This window comes from Gallus gallus, chromosome 3, assembly GCF_016699485.2.
Source record: "Gallus gallus isolate bGalGal1 chromosome 3, bGalGal1.mat.broiler.GRCg7b, whole genome shotgun sequence".
Lineage (NCBI taxonomy): Eukaryota > Metazoa > Chordata > Aves > Galliformes > Phasianidae > Gallus > Gallus gallus.
This window is the reverse complement of record NC_052534.1, coordinates 76,527,480-76,535,278: the sequence shown is the minus strand read 5'-3', so window position 1 is coordinate 76,535,278 and position 7,799 is coordinate 76,527,480. Positions and strand designations below refer to the sequence as shown.

At 40.0% G+C, this 7,799-nt stretch overlaps 1 long non-coding RNA gene across 1 annotated transcript; it reads left to right on the top strand.

Moving 5' to 3' along the window:
• Positions 1–983: 983 nt before the first annotated feature.
• LOC101750607 lies at positions 984–6,713 on the top strand. Its single transcript, XR_211997.4, has 4 exons — positions 984–1,177; positions 2,480–2,776; positions 4,425–4,525; positions 4,758–6,713. It is a non-coding gene; the product is annotated as an uncharacterized LOC101750607 (long non-coding RNA).
• Positions 6,714–7,799: the final 1,086 nt, after the last annotated feature.

Below are 7,799 nucleotides of genomic sequence, written 5' to 3'. Positions count from 1 at the left end.
CTAGAGAATGCTCTGGATAAGAGTGCAATTATTATTTTGGAAAGTTGGGCACTGCTTGAGAAGGCAGCTGAATGCGCCATCCTTCCCTGTGATTTCCCACTTATGAATGTTCAAAGCTTGCATCAAATGCTTGCCTGTTTGGAAAATCCAATCATGAAGCAACATTTGAAAACCAAAGAGGGAGAGCCCCCGTGCTCTCAGCAGGGAGACTCGGGGAGATTGATAAAAGCAATGGGTATCCAGCAAGTAAAGACTGAAGTAGTTCTAAGTGCATTTTGGCTCGAGTAGTAGAAACTGCAGAAATGCGCAGTCCCTAATACTGCCAACATAACTGGCAGTGTAGAAAATCTCTTGAAACAAGCTGACTCTTGTTATTAAAGATCACCTAGAGCATCAAAATCCATTAGATTCCCATGTTTCAACCTCATCTTTCATTTTCAGTCCCTGTTGTTTAAAATAATGAAAACATAATTTATGCTACTTATGAAAGAAGAAGAAAGGGAGAGGGGGTAAGTACTGTCTGTAAACTGTGCAAAGTAGAAATTCTCTGAGCTGAAACAACTTCATAACAGTATCTACATAGCTTGTTCTGATGTAGTCTTTTAAAGAGGACCAGAATGGCAAACTAAAACTACATAATTTGTATTAGCACATCCCAACAATCCCTGAATCATAAAATCCTTAGAATTGGAAGGAATCTTTAAAGGCCATCTAGTCCAACTCCCCTGAAATGAACAGGGACATCCACAGCTAGATCATATTGCCCAGGGCCTGGTCCAGCCTTGCCTTGATAGTCTTCAGGCATGGGGCATCCACCATCAATCTGGGCAACCTGTTCCAGTGCCTCACCACCCTTGCTGTAAAAGACTTTTTCCTTATATCCAACCTAAATCTACCCTTTTTATGCTTGAAACCATTTCCCCTTGTTCTGTCATCACAGCTCTGCTAAAATGTCTGTCCCCTTCTTTCCTGTTGCTGCCCTTTAGACACTGAAAAGCCACTATCGGATCACCTCAGAGCGCTCTCCAGGCTGAAGAGCCCCAGCTCTCTCAGCCTGTCCTCACAGGAGAGGTTTTTCCATCCCTTGGATCATTTTTGTGGCCCTCCTCTGGATGCTCTCCAACAAGTCCACGTCTCTCCTGTACAGAGGACTCCACATCTGGACACAGTACTCCAGGTGAGGCTTCACCAGCACAGAGTGGAGGGGCAGGATCACCTCCCTTGACCTGCTGGCCACAATTCTTTGGATGCAGCCCAAGATACTGTTGGCTTTCTGGACTGCAAGGGCACATTGCTGGGTCATGTCCAGCTTCACATCCATCAGTAGTACCCCCAGGTCTTTTTCAGCCGGGCTGCACTCAATCCTTTCATCCCCCAGCTTGTATTGGTACTGAAAGCATTTGTTTGGTACTGAAAGCATTTGTTACTCTTTATAGATCAAACCAATTTGAATGCCTGATAGAGATTCACCCTACCCTACTCAATAGCTCTGGTAATACCATCAAACTAAAGGAGATCCTGGTCTCATCTTGCAGACAGTGATCCTTATCTAATGCAGAGATGAAGCTGATGGGGCACAGTGACCTTCAAAAGCCCTTCCTTGGAGTTTTTCACATAAGGAAGGGACAACGGGCTCTGTATGATACTGCCTGAACTGGAGCTCAGACCAGATGACCTCCAGAGGTGCCTTCTAGCCTAACCCATTCTGTGATTCTAGTTACCAATGGTTCTTGACACAGAGACTCAGCTGTGAGGTTGAGCCTGCTGTTTGGTCTGGCAGCTGTCACCCAGGAACTGGTGAAATGTATGTGGGTGTCATGGGAGCAGAGTATCATAGTGGAATTAGCATTTCCTATTTGTTTACTCTGCCACCAAAAAGTTTTTCCTACTACATCTGGTTCCATTTGTGAGACATAGCACTAATACCCACATTTTTTACCTCCTCCTTAGTTTCTTCTCCTTGATATTTGTGAGAGACCTGGGTCTGAAAGAGGTCAGAGAAGCATGTTGAATATTCAGTTATTTTCCTGGAGTCAGGTGGTATTGCTATCCCAGCAATAGCGTACAGCATCTTGATATGCTTTCTGGTGAAATACATAGCTGGAATATAAATCTCCAAAGGAAAAAGTGAAAAAAGAATCAAGACCATATAAAAAAGCTTTGAATAGCAACTCCCTGACATTTGAAAAGGTGTTCTGATAGAGGTGAGCAGTCATGGGAAAAGTGGGGCAGTCTGAACAATCCTGGCATCTGGAAGCAAGGCAGAAAACATCAAAACTGCAGATTATACAGCTGAAGGGGGTGGATACTCAATAAAAGAGGATTGTAATTAATCTAGAAGCACCATTAATTAAGTAAATCACACATTTATTCTAAATATTACTCATTAATTGACATGAATACCCTTAATCAATAATCTTTGGTAGTAGATCCAGCTTTCCCAGCAGTGAGGTAATATTGAACTTAACTGTCCAAACAGATGAAACTGAACTGCTGCAGACTCGAATGAGGGTGATGGGAACTGGGAGACAAGTCTGAAGAGCTGGTTTTGGTATGCACCAGTGAGCAGCAGAAACCAAAGAGGGATTGGTGCCGTTGGAAGAGGACTGTCTTCCACCTACCTACAGTTTACACCACTATATCCATTCTCCAGCCTGGCAGCAGTAGCACAACTAAGCTTGGCTCTGGCATGGGCAAAAAAGGGAAGACAACCTGCTTGTTTTGTTGTCAGAGCAGCAACTGCCATAAATATCATTCTGTTTTGCTTGTTCCTCAGGTAAGCCTCAGTAATAATAGCGCTAACTGTTCTTCTGAGTATCCGGAGTATGAGATAGAGAGCAATAATTAGTTAAGAAGTCTAGGAAGAATTGATTAAAAAGTCTTTCCACTAGGAAGAATGAGTGGAAAGGCAAAATGTTTGCTAAAGCAAGAGAAACTCAACATCAATTTCTAAGGAGTTCCTAGCATTAGTTTATTGAGCTAGGTTCACTGGAAGGTTTATGTTCACTATGACTGCTAACCTGACTACATGGGCCTGCACTGCATAAATGTACATCTGGTGCGTGGTAATTAAGTGCTAGGCTAAACTGGGCATTTTTATTTATCTATTAGCTAAATAATTAGCTTTTTGCATGATAATTTTGTTTGCTTCATTCCTCCCCCCTTTTTTTTTCAAGCTGTTATGTAGTCTATGGGGAAACTAATCTTTCACAACAGCTTATATGTTAACATTTATTGACAAATAATGCCTTTCAGAGATTTCCTAGATTTCTATATGGTATGTTTAAACTCAGGAGCGTTAGGACCTGAAATGAATCTGTTTATTATAGATACCTATTATTATAGCATGGGTTTCTGTTAGGTGGCTCGAAGAAGAGGAGACTGGAGCACGGGCAGCGGTGGTGATGGTGAAACAGCATAGTGTCTTGAGCTGACCTTTAGTTCTGGGGAGGTGTTAGTATTTTCCAGTGCAATTTAAATATCAAGGATTTGTTTAATTTACAAGAGCTATCATATCTTGAAGAGATTATTTCCTCCCCAGGCATATTAGGGCATTTTTGGTCACTTTCCTTCTAGCTGTAACACCGGGAATCAATTTAAGATTTCTTAATATGACTGACTTTCATTTAGTGGATCAAACATAGACAGACAGAGTTATTGAGATTTTTAATGTGTTTTTTATAACTCCACTTTGAGAATGTGTTGTAGTATCATGGGAATGATGTTTACAGACCCTTGGCCCTTATAGCCCCCACTAATCATACAAGCCATCATTGTCAATGGTAAAGGAAAGTTTTATATCGGTAAAATAGGAACTGAGCAAAGTGATGGTGAAATTGGCACTTTGGAACAATGCCGTCTTCAAAAACCCAGACACAGTGGGATGAATTACAGGGATGGTCTGCGACTTTGAGCTCTTTGGCTCTTAATTAAATGCTTGATACCAGGAATAACCATTTTACGGGAACTGTCATATTAAAATCAAACTATCAATCTGCGTAATTCGCTATATTAGACAGTATGGTTGATCTGGCTTTGACACTGTTTAATGTTTGATGCTGTAGAAAGAGTCAGACCTTCTCTAATGCTGATTACACCTAGTTTTTTGTTTTCAATGTTATTATTTTTTTTTCCACAGTCTTTACAACTGACTGGTCCGTACCTTTGATACAAGAAGCTATATTTTCTCTCTATATCTGAATTCCTGTCACATCACCCAACACCTCTTGAGGACAGTAGAAATCTGTCTGTTGATGTTAGAGGTTACTCAATCAGTTGCTAATTGAAACTGTCAGTATTTCACATACAGAGCTCAGACTTGGCAGTGTTTATTAATATCACAAGTGGTGCTATGAGTAAGTACATGGAGTATCCTAAATTCTGTAACCTCTTAAAAAAATTCCTACCAATATGAATTTTTGCAGGAGTACCAGGCTGCTCTGTACATCTTCAAAGATGCTGATTAAATCCAGTCTTTACAGCTTCATAGAAAACCAAATCATGTGAATTCAACTCGGTAATAGAGGTAAGCATGGTAATAGGTCTGATTTGAAACTGAAGTCAGTGGTGACTACTTAATAACACATAGTAAATGGCATACCAAATATAACGCAACAACTTGAATGTATCAAGCAAGTGTGGGAAAGCATCAACACTGACAAGGTAGTAAATTGCCTCCTGGCATTACAATATGCTCTACAGAAACCAAGTTTTGGGAGAAAATATGTCTGACTTACATGCTTTTCTCTTTCATATAGGAACAGCTGGACTGACTACCAGAGTTACAGAAGTCATCTGGAAGCAGAATTTTACATGTGAACGAGTTGAAAATTTTAATTAGGTTTTTAAAGATCACCAGTCTTTGTGTGGCATAAACTTGGTAGCTTGTTCTATAAAGCAATTTCAAATATGACACCTTCAGTATATTAGTAAAAAAAAATGTAGTGTTATTCACATGTATGACTTCAAGCATGAATTTATTAAACTCAGCTTCACTGTCTATCGGGTAGTCTTCTCAGCTACAGAGTGAGAAATGGGATACTGAACATTTAAAAGTTAATGTGATCCTCTTGCTGTCAGATTTCAACTTAGTGTCTGGAAAAGAAGTCATGGAGAGTAGGCAAGAAGGCTCAGCACTTTGCATAAGGCCAGAGCCATATGCCTTCATTCAAAGTGACATAATTCTTCTATGTGGAATCCTGAATCAGAGTTTTGTTCATATTTAGAACACATATGTATTTGTTGATGGCAAAGCATTACTGACATTAATTAAACTTCCTCATGTATTTTTTTTTTAAAGTAGATACATTTATACAGAACTAGATAAGGTCTTGAACCTCATCAGGAAAGCCCCTACTTCAGTCCAGTAGTTTTCCATTGAGTGTTAGTGATACAAAGATACCATGGATGAGGAATAAACATAGGTCTGGAGATGTAAGTGTACTGTGACTTGTTCTTACTGCTATTTGTATTTCAGAAACTAACAGATTGCAATCATATAAAAACATTTTTGTTTACAGGCACTGCTCATATCTCTATTTTCCCAACACGAAACAAAGCCTCCACCTCACCAAGCTAACAAGTGGAATAGACAGAAGGAAATAAAAAGAAAGGTGTGTTGAGGAGATGAAGCAGAAGTTCTGGCTAGAGCAGTAGGTTCAGAAGTGCTTCTGAGGTGATCACATCCTCGATCTTATCTCCAGCTTTGTCAGGTTAGCACAAATCACAGGGGCACCTGCAGTATTCTTCTTCCCACTGCCACCAAATATGATGATGGGTACATGAGCAGGTCAGCTACACCTGTGAGAGTATCAGGCATCCTATGGTCCCAAGGTCCATTCTCTGTACCTCAGATGACCCATGGACGTGTCTGTGCTACAAACTCTCCTAAGCCATCAGAACAGGGTGACCACATGTCAGCCACCAAGCGGTAGACCCCACCCATGCTACTTCCCAAGCTGTGCCTGAGCTGAGATTGGAAAGTGGTCCAGGACAAAAGTGTGCCAGGGACAGGCGGTGTGTAGCTGAGAGCCCATCATAGCTCAGTGTGTCAGAAACAACGCACTGAGAGAGATGCATGAAGGTAGGGCTTTAGGTAGTCAAGGTGCTGACCTTTCTTGGTTGGCTGTTATTATTTTCCCAAATAAGAATTCGAGATCACTTAATACATTCCAAGCTCATTTTGAGGGTGCTGCTAAACAGAAGACCTCAGGAAGGCAAAAACTAGAGAGGAACAAGATCTGAGAGGGATGATGGTGCTCAAGAGGGGTGTCTCACTCAAAGCACAGATGCTCTGGGGAAAAAGAAATGAAATTAATCACACCAAAGAGATTTATTTGTCAGAGCTTCTCCAATGATTGCTCTCAAAAGTCAGAAAAAAATTGAAGAGGGCCTGTGCTTCAAAACTCAAGGACTTTGCATGTCTTTGTTGAGCCCAAATCACACAATGGAAAATAAATGCAAATATAACTCAATGCCAGGCAGATGCTCCACATCTGAAAATTCTCTCTTGCTTTCAAATGCACCTTAGTGGGAATAGTTTGTCACATTGATCTTTCAAAAAACTCAGGATTTGGTTATTATCATCATTATTTTACTTTTTTTTCCACATTGACTTGCCATAAATTATTAAGCTGTCTCTTAAACTGCTCCAGCTGTGCATTGTAGAGTTATATTCTATGTCAAACTTGTAATAAAACACACAGCTAGCCAAAGCCTTGCCTATCTGAATGTAAATCTTTTATGAGCTTGCTAGTATGAGTTTACCTTTGAACATGAGCTTTTATGTAAGGTGTTACAAGTTCCACAGTGTGGCCATTTCAAACATTGCTATGTTAAATGAAACTAGTACTCACTTTACAGAAAATAGTGAGGATTTGGTGCAGGACAGCTAGTTTTCTCTAACAGATTTACTCTTTTAGAAATAAAACTGGGTTAATTTCAGTCTGACTCAGTCAAAGTGCCCAGACTTATCAGACAATCTGTGCAACAGAATTGCAAACTTCATTTTGCTATGTTTACAGACTTCAGCAGACTCCCACCAGTTCTGATGAGACGGTGCCCTTTTGTGTTAGCTGCTGCGGCATGTGCCTGGCTCCATTGTGCTCCTTTATCGCTTCACAGGCACTGAAGCATAACATCTCCCATCCGTGTGTACCTTGCAGCTCTGCTAGGGGTCATTGCTCCAAGGCACCTGCATGCTTTGATGTTTTCTTTTTTTCGGCCATGAGTGGAGAATAAACATCGTATTGATGTCCTTGATGAGAAACTACTGACACACTTTTGTGTGAGTCACTCCGGCATTTGTGAGAGGCAACACAATAAATAAATAAAGTTTAAATAGCAATTTAATAGGCAGCTTTTTAACAGTGATACAATCCATTGATGCTTTATGTTTCACCTCATTTTTTCCTAATTTGTAAATAGCAGAACTGTAGGACTTGGGGTTAAAAATAGCCAGCTCATGTATGCATTCATTACTGGATGTATGACATCCATGGTTACCCAAGATAATACAATATTACATTTACATGTACACATGGACTAATTGCTTTATCACTTAAACAATAGAAGCTTTTCCCAGATCTCTAATAAATTAATGCATCCTCTACAAAGTACCCCAATTTATGTCTGTATTGAATACTATACGGTTATTTCGAAATGAAATATTAACAAGTCAAACGTGACTAAAAAGAAAACACATCTATTTTTCATATTAACTAAGTACTTCTTGATTATTTTTTTTCTGCTGCAAAGCCAGGAATCAGAACTTAATACTCCAGTTTAATAATTTATTCCTT